This window comes from Ovis canadensis, chromosome 2 (assembly GCF_042477335.2).
Source record: "Ovis canadensis isolate MfBH-ARS-UI-01 breed Bighorn chromosome 2, ARS-UI_OviCan_v2, whole genome shotgun sequence".
NCBI classification, from domain to species: Eukaryota; Metazoa; Chordata; class Mammalia; order Artiodactyla; family Bovidae; genus Ovis; species Ovis canadensis.
In genome coordinates this window covers 85,726,245-85,745,000 of record NC_091246.1, presented here as the reverse complement: position 1 = coordinate 85,745,000, position 18,756 = coordinate 85,726,245, and the positions used below count along the sequence as shown (strand labels likewise).

The following is an 18,756-nucleotide window of genomic DNA, read 5'->3' as shown; positions in this document are numbered from 1 at the left end:
TTCCTAGGTTAGAACTTGGGTCATAAATGGGCTTGAATTCTTTTGAAATTCTCCAATATAGTTTGTTTGTTCAACTATAGCATTTAAAAGTAAAAGTAATGAATATTTTGATAATCAATGGGGTGACCATTGTTATTACTAACATCTTTGGAGGAACTGAGGGTCATAAGAAGCCTTATAAGAAAGTACAGGAGGAAGGGTAAAAATCAGAGAAAAATAGAATTTGTAGAATGCCATGGGTTTTAAAGTCATTTTTACCAGTGGTATATGTTTATGGGAAGAGAGTTATAATTATTTTGGAATTTTCTTTCATCGAGTCATGTCTTAGGACTGTTATATTGATTGTAATTTCTTTGGGGAGAGAGTGAGATGACATTAGCCACAACTTGATTTTTGGCAATTATTTTCCTCTTCTGCTTCTAAAACATAACCCAGCTGCCTGAGAGAAATGAATCTTTTTTTTTTTTTCTGTGTCAGAAAGAGGAGAAAGAGAACTGTCTTAGAAACATATTTAAAGCACATGATGAAAATGAAAGGATTTTTAAAGAAAACCTTTTAGAGTCTATTTTCTTTGTGCCAGGTACCAGATGTTGATGTTGGCAGTGCTTAAGAGGGTCACAGGGCATTTACAGTCACTAGGCTATGGGAAATAAAATTTCAGGTCTGTTGTACCAAAGATTATTTAAAACTCATGTTTACCTAGTGGTAACTGGTACAAAAGTATTTTTTGTGTTTGAGCCCCTCTTAAGTAGGTATCTTAGAAATACATGATCAATGAAATTGCTACAAAATAGATTTATGTTCCAAAGGCTCTTAGCATTACGAACCTTCAAACCTTCGTAGGTTCCATTTAAGTATTTTTCCATGCAAAAAGCAGATTGCTGTCAACTGTGTTAGGACACGATGAGCTTTACTTTTGAGCTATCCACTTCCAGTTAGAGGACACAAGCTGTGCTCCTTGCCGTATGCATGTGCCAGAAAGGGGAGTGCACGTGTGTGTGTGCACACACACCATACTAGATGCTATTTTCTTAGTATCCTCTAGAAGCAGAGTTTTAGGGGAAAACAGAGCCTTTTGTCCCCCTCTGCTATGGGTGATCTGAAGTCTTTTTTGTTACTGATAATGGTGATTGTAGGGAAGAAATGTTTTCCTCCACCCTTCAAGGGTCCCTGGATGGGTCTGAAATTAAACTGACAAGGACAGATTAACAGGAGATTGATAAATTATTTTTAAACAGGAGAAAAGCATACAGATACATTTAATCTAAATTTTATGGGACATGGGAACTTTCATAAGGAAATGAAGACCCAAAGCAACAGACTTGAGTATTTCATCCTAGATTTTTGAAGAGTGCACAGTTGTGGAGGGATATGGTAGGGTAAGGAGGGGGTCATTGTAGTGAACTGGGGAAAGACCCAGCAAGGCTTGTTTGTGAGGATTCTTTCCTGCATCCCTTTGTGTTCGGAGATAAGATGCTCCTTTCCTCTGGGCATAGGGAGGGCACCTGGCATTATGAGGGTTTTATGGCCTATTCCAGGGAAGAAGGATGAGGGCAAGGTCAGAGTAACCTTCTTCTGCTGTTTTCTCAAACTCTTTAAGCTTAAGAGATTCAGTATACCATGGTGCTTTATTTTGTGGTTCTGAAGTCCATCAGGATACTAGGGTTAATAGTTTGAATGCAAAAATAGGATTTGGGGAAATAAAGTTCTTCAAAACAAAACAGATTCTCACAAGAGAACCTCTGTAATCATTACAGATTATTGTTTCTTCTGGATCTAATGTTGAGAAGAGTTTGATTGTGACTTTACTGAGCTTTTCCAAATGATTTTAAGTATTTTTGCTATAGCTATCAATTGAGATTTTGCTCAAGAAATTTGAATTTGTTTATAAATACAGTGGGATTAACTTTTCTAGGCTCCAGTTCCTTTCTTATTTCTGCCCCAAAGAATTAGTTACTTTTTCTGTAGAAAAGGGAATTTCAAATAGTCTGTTAGGAATTAAGAAAAAACTAGAAGGAAATATCATTAGTTGTGCCTCTGGTTGCTGGAATTGTAACTAATGTTTGCTTCTTTATGCTTTCTACACTTTTGAGATTTTCTGTAGCTGAGAGTATATTGTTTATAGAATCAGAAGGGAGAAAAAAATATATGTATTTTGTATATGATATATTCATAATAGCATATCTGTATATGGTATATATACATATTTCAGCTGAATTTGTTATAATTCAGGAGTCAAACATTGCCCTTTCAATTGCAGATACAGGAACCTTGGTTCTGAACGATAAAAAAATACGGCCCTGTTGATGATGGTATAGCTTTCAGAGCTACCTGCCGTTTGAATTGGTGCTTACAGGTATGGACCACCTTCTCAAGGGGTTTGTTGGTGACCAAAGGAAGCACTGTGTTTATAACTTACATGGTAGAAAGGGCTCACCATTGTTGCTGTTACTGTCACATGCTTCTTTGGTTTCTGCCTCCCATGTGTATGCTCTAGGGGCATAACCATAGTTTTGGTAATGCCCATTCAGTGTGTTTGTGCAATGAAAGTGAGTTCATAGGACAGGATGGTGGGGAGAATTGGGATAATTTCAGAATTTTCTCTTATTATGTCTGTATAGTTTAGTGGAGAATATAAAATAGCATAAAATGAGTCCCTACTGCTAGATAGATGCGTTTAGGATTTGCTTGTAATTCATACAGTCCTTTGGAAAAGGCAATGGCACCCCACTCCAGTACTCTTGCTTGGAAAATCCCATGGATGGAGGAGCCTGGTAGTCTGCAGTCCATGGGGTCACTAAGAGTTGGACACAACTGAGCAACTTCACTTTCTCTTTTCACTTTCATGCATTGGAGAAGGAAATGGCAACCCGCTCCGGTGTTCTTGCCTGGAGAATCCCAGGGACGGGGGAGCCTGGTGGGCTGCCATCTATGGGGTCTCATCTTATAGAGTCAGACATGACTGAAGCGACTTAGCAGCAGCAGCAGCAGCATACAGTCCTTAGTGTAGTTTTAAATGTTACTTCAAGTTGGAGGAATTTCTTTGAACCATAACATGTTACAGTTACTTGGAAAAATTATGTAGAAGACGTATTAAAAAAACTGCTTTGTTACTTTTTAAAAATTTAGTTTTATTTTTAATTGGAGGATAATTACTTTACAATATTTTGATGGTTTCTGCTGTACATCAACATGAGTTACCCGTAGGTATACGTATGTCTCCTCTCTCTTAAACCTCCTTCCTACATGCTGTGTTACTTTTAAAGTGTGATCTTGGGGCTAGTATTTTCACCCTCTGAACTTTGTTATCTTCATCTGTAAAATGGGCATACTAATGACACCTTCCATTATGATAATTGTGGGGATTTATGAAAATATTTTGTAAATCCATGTATGTTTCTTTTATTGACTAAGGTACTTTTGGCAAACTACCTAAGTTTCAGTAGAGGTGATTTGGATCAAATCCTTGACTCACAGCCCAGAGCCAAACTGCCTTTATCCATTCTCCTTGAAAGAGGAGAGGTCAAAGATGTATGATTTTAATTTTATTTTTGTGAGAGATTGTGGTGACTCTAACCCCCACAGTTTCCATTAAAAAAACCTCAAAAATAGCTATTCATTTTCTTTTTCTAATTACTTGGCAGAAATTTAGAATTGAAAGAGAGAAACAAGTAACAACCAACCTTTGCTTCAACAAAAGGGATTCTTGGGTCCTGGAGACCAGAAAAATGAGCAGGAATGCTCAGAGTGAGTTTGGGTGGATTGCAGAACCTGGATAGTAATTACTTTCACTGAGCTAAAATTTTAACTTAATACACAGAAGCAGTTCAGTTCAGTTCAGTCTCTCAGTCGTGTCCAACTTTTTGCGATTCCATGGACTGCAGCACACCAGGCCTCCCTGTGTATCACTAACTCCTAGAGTTTACTCAAACTCACGTCCATTGAGTCAGTGATGCCATCCAACTATCTCATCCTCTGTCGTCCCCTTCTCCTGCCTTCCATCTTTCCCAGCATCAGGGTCCTTTCAAATGAGTCAGCTCTTCGCATTAGGTGGCCAAAGTATTGGAGCTTCAGCTTCAGCATCAGTCCTTCCAATGAATACCTAGGACTGATCTCCTTTAGGATGGACTGGTTGGATCTCCTTGCTGTCTATGGGGATCTCAAAAGAGTCTTCTCCAACACAGTTCAAAAGCATCAATTCTTCAGTGCTCAACTTTCTTTATAGTCCAACTCTCACTTCCATACATGACTACTGGAAAAACCATAGCCTTGACTAGATGGACCTTTGTGGACAAAGTAATGTCTTTGCTTTTTAATATGCTGTCTAGGTTGGTCATAACTTTCCTTCTAAGGGTTAAGTGTCTTTTAATTTCATGGCTGTAATCACCATCTGCAGTGATTTTAGAGCGAAAAAAAGAAAGATAAAGTCAGCCACTGTTTCTACTGTTTCCTCATCTATTTCCCATGAACTGATGGGACCAGATGCCATGCTTTTAGTTTTCTGAATGTTGAGCTTTAAGCCAACTTTTTTACTCTCCTCTTTCACTTTCATCAAGAGGCTCTTTAGTTCCTCTTTGATTTCTGCCATAAGGGTGGTGTCATCTGCATATCTGAGGTTATTGATATTTCTCCCAGCAACCTTGATTCTAGCATGTGCTCCCTCCAGCCCAGCATTTCTCATGATGTACTCTGCATAGAAGTTAAATAAGCAGGGTGACAATATACAGCCTTGACATACTCCTTTTCCTACTTGGACTAGATCTGATAGAGAGAGTGAGTGCCTGATGAACTATGGACGGAGGTTCGTGACACTGACAGAAATCAAGACCATCCCCAAGAAAAAGAAATGCAAAAAAGGAAAGTGGCTGTCTGAGGAGGCCTTACAAGTAGCTGTGAAAAGAAGAGAAGTGAAAAGCAAAGGAGAAAAGGAAAGATATACCCATTTGAATGCAGAGTTCCAAAGAATAGCAAGGAGAGATAAGAAAGCCTTCCTCAGGGATCAGTGCAAAGAAATAGAGGAAAACAATAAAATGGGAAAGACTAGAGATCTCTTCAAGAAAATTACAGATACTGAAGGATCATTTTATGCAAAGATGGGCTCAATAAAGGACAGAAACGATATGGACTTAACAGAAGCAGAAGATACTAAGAAGAGGTGGCAAGAATACACAGAAGAACTGTACAAAAAAGATCTTCACGACTCAGATAATCACAATGGTTTGATCACTCACGCTCACCTAGAGCCAGACATCCTGGAATGTGAAGTCAAGTGGGCCTTTAGGAAGCAGCACTACGAATAAAGCTAGTGGAGGTGATGGAATTCCAGTTGAGCTATTTCAAATCCTGAAAGACGATGCTGTGAAAGTGCTGCACTCAATATGCCAGCAAATTTGGAAAACTCAGCAGTAGCCACAGGACTGTAAAAGGTCAGTTTTCATTCCAATCCCAAAGAAAGGCAATGCCAAAAAATGCTCAAACTATCGCACAATCACACTCATCTTACAAGCTAGTAAAGTAATGCTCAAAATTCTCCAAGCCAGGCTTCAGCAATACATGAACCGTGAACTTCCAGATATTCAAGCTGGTTTTAGAAAAGGCAGAGGAACCAGAGATCAAATTGCCAACATCCGCTGGATCATGGAAAAAGCAAGAGAGTTCCAGAAAAATATCTATTTCTGCTTTATTGACTATGCCAAAGCCTTTGACTATGTGGATGACAACAAACTGTGGAAAATTCTTTAAGAGATGGGAATTCCAGACCACCTGACCTGCCTCTTGAGAAACCTATATGCAGGTCAGGAAGCAACAGTTAGAACTGGACACAAGACAACAGATTGGTTCCAAATAGGAAAAGGACTACATCAAGGCTAACATGTTGATTGTTAATAATTTTCTAGCATGCAGTGCTATGCTGCTGCTAAGTCGCTTCGGTCATGTCCGACTCTGTGCAGAGCTATAAATGATTGTAAAGCTGTATGCCATTTAGTGACATGGATTGGGAGGGGCATGCGTATATTTATATTTTCAGGTGATTGTCAAATCTGTAATACTTGAATTTATTCACTCTACAACACTCTCAGACCCAAACCATCTATTATGTAGTGAAAAAATTGTATAACTAAGAGACATGATACTTACTAACACATTAGGACTATGAATGGACTTAAACTCAAGTTTTCTGAGTTCAAGTTTAGTGGATAAGAAGAGTTGCTACCTTACGGGATTTAGATAGAATGAAATTTAACATGTGTGTTTCTAGTGTTAAGAACAGTAACTAACGAAGGGAAAGACTTAACAAATACTATCATTTTTACTTTGTATTATTGCTGTCATTACCACCACATTGTGCAAGATTGTCAAGCAGTTCTTTGGTGTGTGCCATGCTGGAGAAGTTCATCTCTTGCTCATACATTGAAGCAAGTGCCCAACTTATGGCTCTATTTAATGAAAATTCCACAAAGCTGCTATACTTTTGATTTCCATTAAGACTTATGAGGAAATTCCCTGGCAGTACAGTGGTTAGGACTCTGTGCTTTGACTGCTGAGGGTCTGGATTCAATCCTTGGTCAGGGAACTAAGATCCCACAAGGTGAGCTGCTACTGCTGCTAAGTCACTTCAGTTGTGTCTGACTCTGTGCAGCCCCATAGATGGCAGCCCACCAGGCTCCGCAGTCCCTGGGATTCTCCAGGCGAGAACACTGGATTGGGTTGCCATTGCCTTCTCCAATGCATGAAAATGAAAAGTGAAAGTGAAGTCGCTCAGTCGTGTCCAACTCATAGTGACCCCAGGGACTGCAGCCTACCCGGCTCCTCTGTCCATGGGATTTCCCAGGCAAGAGTACTGGAGTGAGGTGCCATTGTCTTCTCTGCACAAGGTCTGGGGCACTGCCAGAATAAATGGGAAAAGGAAAACTCATGGAAAGCATTGGTAGAATATAGTTGAATGGTAATTTGGAATCCCAATGTTGAATTTTGTACATTTGTATCTATTTATGGATTGATTTGGAGAAGGAAATGGCAACCCACTCCAGTATTCTTGCCTAGAGAATCCTGTGGATAGAGGAGCCTGGTGGGCTGCTGTCTATGGGGCCACACAGAATCAGACACGACTGAAGCGACGCAGCAGCAGCAGCAGCAGCAGCAGCATGGATTGATCGGCGAAGAAAATGGCAGTTCACTCCAGTGTTCTTGCCTGGGAAATCCCATGGACAGAAGGGCCTGGTGGGCCACAATCAATGGGGTTGCAAAGACTTGGACACAACTTAGTGACTAAACAACACAGCATGGGTTGATTATATTTCCAACATATACACAAATTTGGCGAATGTGGTTCTGTCAAAGTTCATCCTCTTGAACCAACAGGGAATCCCTGGAATCATGCTTCATTTTTCAGCAGTCTCCGTGTTTCCTTAGCCATCTACATGGAATATGTAATATTTCAAGTATTTAAATTTCCTAATCCTGTCAGCACAGGGCTTTAAGTTGGAAGACGTTAGTTATGAAATCTATTCTGATGTAATTATTTAAAAGATCTGACTTTTGAGGAATTTATCTTATGACACAGGAGTATACTTACAATATGTTGGTTGAAAAGAAATAGATATAAAACTATAAATATTATGACCCCAACTGGTATATAAAAAGGTAGATATATTAACAACGAATACTGGAAGGTAATATGTAGTTGAGTAAATAATAGTGTTATCTGTTCTCTGGGTAGATTAATAGCAAGTATGTTTTTAAAACTTTTACAGATAACATTGTAAACTTTCTTTGAATTAACCTGCAATTTACTTCTTTAAAAAAAATGATTATTCATTTGGCTTTGCTGAGTCTTAGTTGTGGCAAGTGGGATCTAGTTCCCCTAGCAGGGATGGAACTCAAGCCCTCTGCATTGAGATCATGCAGTCTTAGCCACTGGACCACCAGGGAAGTCCTTGAAGCTCACTTCTTAAACTTTGTATAATTTTTCAGAAGAAAGAAATTGTCAGTTGTAGCGGAGAGCATGGCCACCCACGCCAATATTCTTGCCTCCAGGATCTCACAGACAGAGGAGCCTGGTGGGCTGCAGTCCATGGGGTCGCAGAAGAGTTGGACATTACCGAAGCGACTTAGCTTGCACGCCAGGTAGTGACGAATGCCAGCTTGTGTCATACTAGTTCGACTCTGTGTTTGATGTGCTTGCTATTTCTCAGGTAGTATAGCTGAGTAGAAAGAGCGTGGCTGTTGGAGCCAGGTGAGCCTGGTTTTTAACCTGTTGCCTTCATTTAAGAGCTTTGGAATTGGGGAAGTTGCTTCTCCGAACTTTAGCTCTCATTAAATCAGCAATGCTCTGTCCTTTTAAAGGTTTCTTATTTCTGAAAGTGGCTTTCTCTTGGAGGTATTCAGTAAATACTAGCTCTTTTCTCCACCCATCCACTATCCTCACTTCCCAATGCCACAAGGATCAGTTCAGGGAGTAACGGGACTTGGAAAAAAGTTTTAGTTTCATATTAACATTTTCTAACACTGGTGGCTCAGTGTTAGAGTCCGCCTGCTAATGCAGGAGACGTGAGTTAAATCCCTGGGTTGGGAAGATCCCCTGGAGAAGGGAGTGGCAACCCACGCCAGTATTCTTGCCTGGGAAATCCCCATGGACTGAAGAGCCTGATGGGCTGTAGTCCATGGGGTCACAAAAAGTCAGACACGACTTAGCCACTAAACAGCAAGAGCAGCAAGCATTTTCACTGGTTTACCTTTTCAGTCATCTTTTTACTGTACAAGCCTTGGTTTCTGTGAGTCTCACATCCTTGGGAACCAAACTTGTGACAATCAGGCAGTGTCTTTCTGCAAGGGGTGAGAAAACCGAGCAAACCTCAATGGTGGTGCGCTCTCTGGAGCAGCGTGAGAGCGTGTCCGCCTGGGAACGCTGAGCAGCAGCCTCCCCGTCCACCTCCCCCTGGCAGGCACGCGGAGGGTGTGGAGAGGACTCTGGGGCTGAGAGGGGGTTTGTAATTGCATGGCCGTCTGGCCTGCCCTGAGCATTCTCTTCCCTTCCAGGATTCCTGTAATTGTCATCAGATGGCTCAGTCTCCCAAATGTTTCCGTTATTGCAGTGACTTCTGGAGTGTGTTTAAGGGGGAAAGAAAGCGGCCAGAATTAGCAGTCATCATTTGTTTGTGTCTGTTCTGTTGTATGTAGACGTGTGCAGGTCAGGCATCTCTGGAGTATAGAGAAATTGGTCAGATGTACAGTCCTTACCATCTTCTCTAGTGCCTGCCTGTTTCTTTGCTATTGCTTTTCCTCCTGTGCTGATCGAAAGGAAAACAAAATTGATAAACGATGAAGGAAGGGGTCCTCTTTTCAACTCTAGTCTGTTATTCTTTTGGTCTCTTTATTTCTGGGGACAGTTATACAACATTGCATCTTTCCTGGGTGCAAGTCTTCAAGAAGTTAGGAGTTGGACAGTGAATAAGCCTTGTAATGAAGGGTTCCAAGTCTTGGGCATGGAGGAAACGAGACATTTGAGACAGAACTTGAATTTCAACTGAATAGAGTTCCAATGACAGAAATGATAGCGTTAATTGGCAAAGCAGATGTTCAGGTGGAAAGAACAGTGATAGGAAAGATGAGATGATTTGGAGCGGTGTATAGGATGAAGTTGAGCTTCCAAATAAAAACTTTGTAAATTTTCCTTCGTTCTTTGAAGAGGGTCAGCCTAATTCCAATTTTAGGCTGAATGCTATCTGTAAAAGCATAGAAGGAAGGGCTCATGCCCTCAGACCCACTCTGAGTCTTTCAAGGTAGTATTTGAATTTACCTTCATCATAAGCCTGCAACTGAAAACCTAACTGTGGGAAGATATCTTGTCAGGGTATTTTATTTTATTCAGGTAATCTCCTGTCCTTCCTGCTTTGCTAAGAAGGAAAGAATGGCCTAAATGAAAAAGGACAGCTAAATTAAAAAAAAATGAAAATGGAGTGATCGCCATATCTAAACCTATGTGTTTTTCCACCCCCTGGTTCCCTAAGCAGAGCCTGAGTACAGAGGTTGAGGTTGGATATGATTGCTCAACCTGATAATTTTGGAAAGTGTACAGTTGACGAGAACTAAAACAGTTTCTTCTGATTCATGCTGTTGGCTGAGAAATTGTGCCTTTGAAAAGCTGCTTTGCTCTACTGGCTCTTACTTACTTAACGAGTGAAGTAGCTCATTGTGTCCTGGTGCCTCTCTTGGTGTAGTGGTGGACTGTTCTCAAAGCTCCCAGGGCCCCAGCTCTAGAGAGTCACGTGAGCCATTTCACATTTGTCATACGCCTCTTTTACAGTAATTGTATTAAATACTGATGCTTACCCTGAAACCCATTCTACCTCTTTCTTCCCAAGTAGCCAGACATGGGAGATAGGTCCAAGATAGCTTGTGATTAATATAAAAACCTAAGTCATCATAATTTCATCCCCCTTAGGAGCTATTGATCTGATAGCAGGCATGTGACTAAGTTCTGGCCAATAATTTATAAGAGGAAGTGTGCTAGACAAAGGTAGTGAAGGTTACCCATCTGGAATGAGAAACAAATTCCTGCTTGGAATTTGTCAGCGATGCTTAGTGAGGCAGTGAGCAGACTCAGGGGGCTGAGCATGACAACAGGAAAGGCAGAGCTGGTGTCCTTGACACTTAGCCCACGTCTGCTGCTCCTGACTTGTTCTTTGAGAGAGCTCATTGTTTCAGCTCTTACAATCAGGACTTTCTATTACCTAAGGCCACCCTGATTTCTATCTCATAAAATGTATCCATGCATTTATCATGTCCCTTCCGGTATTTTCTGTGTGATCTGGAAAGTGGTTGTATTTTAAAATCTTTTTTAAAAACTAAATTTTTTTTTTTGGTTTTGTCCATGCTGCATGGCATGTGGGATGTTAGTTCCCCGACCAGGGATCAAACCCATACCCCCTGCATTGGAAGCGAAGAGCTTTAACCACTGTACTGCCAGAGAAGTCCCCTGGAGAGTAGTTCTTTATCATCGGTCATTTAAATCACACTATGTATCATTCAAAGTAGTTTCTATTTAAAGCATGAGAGGCAGGTCCCTCTTTTTGATAGGAAACTAAAACTGTTCCCAAGGCAAGCACGCAGCTGCCAGTGAAGTCATCTTGTGGACCATCTTGTCTTTACCACGAGGTACCTTGGTGAAAGATGTGATGGAACAGACGTTTTTGAGTTTGGTTGGTATTAGTTCTGCCCCTAATCTGAAAATGTTAGTGTAGAACCACTTGATTACTCTGAGTCATACTGAATTAGCTTTGCCCAGTTTCTAGGAGCCAGTGTTTCACCCCTTTCAGTGACCACTTCCTTCTTCTTTCTGTGGACAATAGACAAGTTAGTGAAGAAGTTAGAGAGAACTTGACCTGTGGAGATAAACCTTTTGAGTTCAAAGACTTGTGAAAGTCCCTTGGACAGCAAGGAGATCAAACCAGTCGATCTTAAGGGAGCTCAACCGTGAATATTCACTGGAAGGACTGATGCTGAAGCTGAAGCTCCAGTATTTTGGTAATCTGATGCAAACGGACAACTCATTGGAAAAGTCCCTGATGCTGGGAAAGATTGAGGGCAGAAGAGGGTGTCAGAGGATGAGATGGCTGGACGGCATCACCCATGCAATGGACATGAACTTGGGCAAACTCCGGGAGGTGGTGAGGGACAGAGAGGCCTGGTGTGCTGCAGTCCATGGGGTCACAAAGAGCCGGACACGACTGGGTGACTGAACAACGGCAACAATCTGCTTCTCTGCGTACTCTCTGCGTGCCCTTGGACACATTATATGACTTACCTGTGCTTCAGTATGCTTCTGTAAAATGGAGACTATACTGGCACTTGTACCATGAGAATTCTCTTGTGTCACGAGAATTCTATGAGAAGATTTAAGAAAATCTCGTATAATAATGCCTGGTGCCTGCTAAGTATATGTTTGATACGGTAGTATCTAGTTGAATTTTTCAAAGTACTTTTTAAAATGTGTTTCTCCTTTGTTTCTCAGAAATCTGATGAAGGAGGAAGTATCATTAACCCTATTTTATAGGGTACTGTGTTAGAATGTAACTTTGTTACTACTGATAGAATTGGGATTATAATCTAGATCTCTCCTCTAATATGTTGTACCTGACCCTGAATTGGGTCTTTAGGAAGTGGTTCTGTTTTTGTGATCTTATAAATTGAAGGTGTAGATGGGAAGGGCATAAATTCCTGTTGGTTAAATCTGACCTAGTGGTGAGCCAATTCATTCATTCTAAAATTATTTGTTTACTTGTTAAACAAAGGTATTTCTCCCTTTGCATGCTTCCAGTATGGACAGTTTTCAGTTGTTATGGTTAATTAAGTAACTTGGATCCTCCAACAACACAGCTTACATTTTGGTTATTATGTTACATTAACAGAGTGTATTAAAGTACAGCCAGCACATCCTGTTATTTGGTTCATGAACAGACAGCAAAGGGCATAGCTGTGTTGCCTCCTTGTCCCTCAGAGATAAACTCATGTGACATTTTGTGAAAATGGATAATTCCGAGAGGGAATTGGCAGACAAAGATCAAAGTGCAGCAAAGAAATGTGAAGTGCTAACGCTGGAAGTGAAATTTGAACCTTTCCTAAATCGAGTTCTAGGAAAACCAGTGGACTGCAGGAGTGTCAACGCTGCCACTGTTCTAGAGCCTCTCTGTACGCAGCCAGAGGAGTTAGGGAAGCGGAAGTTACTGTGTAAATGAGAAAAGTGATTGTGACAAAAATGATGAAAGCATAACAGAGGAAAAGATGCTGGTAGAAAATGTCATATTAAAGAGAACTCCTCAGAGATACGGCAGGATGATGAAAACAAAAGGGATAAAATGTTGGAAGCTAATCCAGACTTAGATGGGAGTATGCTGGTACAAAAGATGCTCATTTGATGTTTTAAATTATACAGTGAGAAGAAGGCAGCACTGTTCAAACTACTCAGACTACTCTTGATGCTTTTTTTTTGATAAAGAAATAAAATGCTTTACTTCTCAAATTTCTAATGTTTTAAATTACAGTGTAGTAAATGAATATTTTGCTTTTTTCATCTTCCTATGTAACTGCTTTTTAGTATTTTTGACAAAAAATGTTACAGATCAGAGAGAAGCTAGAATTTTTCTATTTATTGTTAAGGTTGCTCTGCATGGTTTCAGCTTGCACGATCATGTTTATCATCTTGTATTAGTGTGCAGGGCAAGGGCTGACACTATTTATTGAGCCAAGTGGGCACTCTTGTAAGTGGTGGGGGTGCAGTGAGATAGCGACGCCTTATGAAACATCATTCCAACAAAAATGTATTGACTGTCTGCCACGGACTAGGTTGCATACACACATGTGGATCAAAAGTAGTTCTTTTTCCCTAAGAATTCACATTTCAGTTGATCAATGAGAGACAAGAGCATTCATTATATCACTATATATGCATGTAATTTGTGTAATACATTACTTTGAAAGCAGTGATAGGGAAATAACTTACTAACTTATCTGCCTGGGAGTGTGAGGGTTGAGATAGGAAGGAAGACAGCCCAGAGGACTCAGTGGTTAATGTGGAAAAGCTGTTTAAGAGCCGAATGGTGGTTAAGACATTTCTGCACAGGGTATGCAGGGAATTTAAAAAAGTTGGCTGCTGCTGGAATGTGGAAGGCATGGTAGGGACAGATCAGCAATGCTGTGGTACCTGTTGGCAATGGGAGACCCTTGGGATTTCTCTGTAATTTCTTTCAAACTAAGGTATAATTTATACACAGTAAAACTGACCCATTTTAGTGCGTCATGTAGTGTGTTTGATCTTAGTCTTGTAACCATCACTGCAATCAAGAGGAAGAACGTTTACAGCACCTCCTCAGTGCCCCTGAGTGACTAGCCCCTCCTCCCAACCCCAGCCCCTGGCAGCCACTGACCTGTTTTCTGTCCTTAAAGATTTGCCTTTCCCAGAACATGATATAAATGTAATCCTACAGTATGTAACCTTTTGAGTCTGGCTTCTTTCGCTTAGAATAATAGTTTTGAGATTGATCCAGGTTGTTGCATGTGGAAAAAAAGTGCCTTTGAGTTGTAAGCAGGAGAATTATATGTGAGATTTGATTCAAGGATGAATTTGAGAGAATGGAAACCAGAGGCTTGCACTGTAATTTAGCAAGGTGCTGATGGAGGGGAGTTGGAATCAAGAGGTGCGAGTACCAGACCACCTGACCTGTCTCCTGAGAAACCTGTATTCATGTCGAGAAGCAACAGTTAGAACTGGACATGGAACAACTGACTAGTTCCAAATTGGAAAAGGAGTATGACGAGGCTGTATATTGTCCTCCTGCTTATTTAATTTATAAGCAGAGTACACCATGAGAAACGCTGGGTGGGATGGATCACAAGCTGGAATCAAGATTGCGGGAGAAGTATCAACCACCTCAGATGTGCAGATGATACCACTCTAATGGCAGAAAGTGGAGAGGAACTAACGAGTCTCTTGATGCAGGTTAAAGGGGAGAGCGAAAAAAACTGGCTTGAAAGTCAACTTTAGAAAACTAAGATCATGGCATTTGGTCCCATTACTTCATGGCAATTAGAAGGGGAAAAAGTGACAGCTTTTATTTTCTTGGGGTCCAAAATCACTGCAAATGGTAACAGCAGCCATGAAATTAGAAGACACTTGCTCCTTGTAAGGAAAGCTCTGACAAACCTGGGTGCATTAAGAAGCAGAGACGTCAGTTTGCTGACGAAGGTCCGTATAATCAAAGGTACGGTTCTTCTTGAGTCAGGTGTGGATGTGAGAGTTGGCTCATAAGGAAGACTGAGCGCCAAAGAACTGATGCTTTCAAATTGTGGTGCTAGAGAAGACTCTTGGGAGTCCCTTGGATGGCAAGGACTGGTGCTGAAACTCCAATTCTTTGGCCATCTAATGGGAAAAGACCCTGTTGCCTGGAAAGATTGAGGACAGGAGGAGAGGAGGCGGCAGATGATGAGATGGTTAGATAGCATCACCGACTCGATGGATGTGAGTTTGAGCAAACTCCAGAGGTAGTGGAGGACAGAGGAGCCTGGTGTGCTGTAGTCCATGGGGTCGCAAAGAGTTGGATACGACTGAGCAATTAAACAGCAACAGCAGTCCCTGGCCTAGGAAGGGAACCGCCCTGAAAAGTGAGAGGCAGAGTTGCTTGCCCCTCTGAGGAAGAGCTTTTCAGAAAGGTGATTCACCACTCAGATGCTCATACCCAAAAGGTATTGGGTACAAAATTTGCCCACGGCCATAATTACAGCTAACAGAGCCCTTCATCCTTAGGCAGCTCCATGAGGTAGGGTACTTTTCTTGTGTCTCACAGATGGGGAAACTGAGGTACAGAGAGGTCAAGTAACCTTCCCAAAGTCTAAAACACTTGCAGAGCTGGAATTCACACCCAAGTTGTCCGGCTCAAGTCTGTACTCGTTCATAAGAACATGAGGTCCTTGAGTTCTAGGATGCCAGCTCTGGGGATTATTTCATTTCACGGTTAAGAAGAATAGAGTTTAGAGTTGCTCTGAGGGGACTCACTGCGCATTGCAGACAGTGGTGGAGACAGGACCAGTTTCCCTCTGCCCAGGGCTCTTGCCGTTCTTGCAGCTTTGGTACCTTTGTCTCGGTTGCGTGTCAGTTTCATATTAGTGAAGAATAACTATGCTGACATAGGCAGACTGGCAAAGTTTGTGTTTAATTCCTTGCTTTTCCTTAGCCTCAGCTCTCTCTTGTCTGGGAATGTGCTAATTGGCTCTCTTCCTGTCCGCTCTGTCACTTCATTACTCCCAGGGGAGCCCAGAATCATTGTTACTGCTCTCTAGCCTGTCCTGTTTGGTCCCTGTCTGATCTTGTTCTCTTTCCAGCCTCTTCCCATTAGTATTTGGTGGGGTGGGGGCAGAGGATGCCTGACCAGAGAGTTGCACTTTGGGGTGGGGGAGGAGCTGGGACTGTTGTGGTATTGGGGTTATTGTGGTTCAGATCAAAGACCTTCACTGGGCTGCTGACCATTGTCATTTTGATTCTCCTGCCCCATGTGTACCCACAGAGCACGCCATCTCCACTTTAGGTACAGGGCATCTCTCTGCATTTGAGGTTCAGAGCTAAGGCACAGTGCTGATCAACTTGGCCCAAGGCACCTTGAGTACACAGGGTGTCTGAGATAGAAAAGGGTGCTCTTGTCTGAACAGTTTACATGTTGTCTTTTTTGTGTTTTCATGTTGAGGAGCCAAACTTTGGGGGATAAATTAATTTTCTTTGACGTTCATAACCTTTCTTTACAGAAAATCCCTCCTGTAGGCTTATTCAAGTGGAGATTGATATTTTTCTTCTGTCTCTCTCTTCTTTCTTCCTTTTCTCCGTTCTTCCCTCCCTCATTTCTTTCCTTCCTTATATAGTGGGTCTTTGTATGTAAAAATGTAGCTCCTGTTCTAGTCTCTTCCACCCACCCAACCCAGGAATGAAGTTGAATATTAATACGTTTCGGCCACCATTCTCCCGCGGCTTACCCTTTCTCCACATTTACTATAATTAAACATGTCCTTCTCAATTTCAACTCAGAATACCTGAAAAGACTCCTTGTTTCGTTAAAAGAAAGCAAATTTCCCCAGGTAAGTTCCCATATGTTTTCTGTAAAAACTGGCACACACTTTTCTTTGTATTTTACCCCTGTCAAATGAGATCCTTATAAGAATAATCAGCCAGTCTAAGCCTCTCGTCTCTTTTTGCCTGCATTTTCTTGGGTAATTTTAACTCCTTTTGTGCCATCCAGTAAAGTTTGCATCTTTCTGTCACAAGAGTGTCTGGGATTTTTGAGAGTGCCACCCTCCTTTCAGTTCTCCCAGATGACCCTTGAGCTCTTTGGCTGTTCTGAATGGGTGCTTTTGCAGGAGGCGTAGAATTTTCCTCCATATCCCTTGGTGGCGGCCCAGCAAATAGTGTCCTCGGGGTCATTTCTTTGTGTAAAGGATGCATATGTTTTTGCATGCTGTTTCTTAAGGAGGTCCCCCCAGATGCGTAAGCTTTAGGTCTTACCTCATTTTCATCCCCTTGAGTTGTTCCTTTCAAGAAATATATAGGGAGAGCTTCCATCACCCAAATTAGTCACCTGATGCATGTACTTTATCTGACCTTCCAGTTGCAGTGTAACGTCTTTTAAGTTTTCTGATTCTGCTCTCTGAAAATGCAGAGCATCTATTCACCCATCATGTCCATCAGGAGCTGAAGGCCCCAACAAGAACCCTTGCTGGAGAGATCCCTTAGGGTTTGGGTTGTCCAGTCTCTCTCATTGCAGCTGGCCCAGGTTAGCATCTAGAGGAGAGTTGGGTTTGGTGGAGGTGAGCTTAAGGTTCTAGTTCTTCATCTCTAAGGTGCAAGCATGTTACCTTTTCAAAAAAATAGACGAGAAAGCTGTCTCTGTGGGGATGCTTTGTAGTGCAAACACACACACAGAAACCACACTCCATCTCTAAGTGACTGTCCTGGTCTCTCTGCTACTTTGTCACTACTCAGGCCCAAACTTCATTCATTGCAAGGTCAGAGCAAGCCCTTTACTTCTGCATTCAGGGTCCTCCTTGAGAGGAAGCCAGCCTATCTTTCCACCTCAGTCTCTGACACTTTCTATACTGTGTTTTAGCCACATCAGTTCCTGGGTTTGCCTCCTTTTTTTGCAGTCGTTTTCTCAAGGCACTTAAGGCTTTGTGCCTTGTAGGAAGTTATTCGAATGGTTGTATGATACTCCAGACTAGGTTTAAAAATTCCTGAAAGTGCTTTGGCTTGTATGTTTTTAGTAGTGGTAGGTGTTCAAGTACTCAGTGAAGAAAGTAGCCCTAGACTGTTTCAAAGAGCTTTCTGAGCGCCCCGTCAGGCACACTGAACGCTAGTTATCTGCCTTCCCCACCACACCCAGAGCCACTCTATAACCAAGACTGTGCAGAGTCTCTTGGATTGAAAAGATAAGCGCATTTGTTTCTTACTCCTGTGGTGATGCTCTCCTCCATTCTTTGTGTAGGGTTTCTTCTTCTTTTAGCCAAAAATTTTGAGCTTTTTGCCACACTCACTAGAAAAAGAAAATCAGATGCTCTTCCACTGTTAGTGGAGATGCATTAATCCCTTTGTGTTTGACAGTTTTCATCATTAAAAAAAAATCTTCGAAAGTTTTAATGTATATGTCAAGATGAAACCTTTAAAAATTTAAGTGAATTTTAAAATTTATATTTTAAAGATTTGAAAATTTACTCATTGCTAATCAGGTGGTTGGAGAAGGAAATGGCAATCCACTCCAGTATTCTTGCTTGGAGAGTCCCAGGGACAGAGGAGCCTGGTGGGCTGCCGTCTATGGGGTCGCACAGAGTCGGACACGACTGAAGTGATTTAGCACGCATACATGCATTGGAGAAGGGGAAATGGCACCTCACTCCAGTACTTTTGCCTGGAAAATCCCATGGGTGGAGGAGCCTGGTAAGCTGCAGTCCATGGGGTCACTAAGAGTCGGACACGACTGAACAACTTCACTTTCACTTTTCACTTTCATGCATTGGAGAAGGAAATGGCAACCCACTCCAGTGTTCTTGCCTGGAGAATCCCAGGGATGGCGGAGCCTGGTGGGCTGCCTTCTATGGGATCACACAGAGTCGGACACGACTGAAGCAACTTAGCAGCAGCAGCAGCAGCAGCAGCAGCAGCAGCAGCAATCAGGTGATTACATAACTAAGATTTGTAATGATAGCTCTAATTTTAAAAACCTG

At 41.8% G+C, this 18,756-nt stretch overlaps 1 protein-coding gene across 5 annotated transcripts in view; it reads left to right on the top strand.

The window, feature by feature from the left end:
- Positions 1–18,756, top strand: part of BNC2 (basonuclin zinc finger protein 2) — a 481,226-nt gene that overhangs the window by 77,277 nt on the left and 385,193 nt on the right. The gene's annotated exons all lie outside the window — the stretch shown is intronic.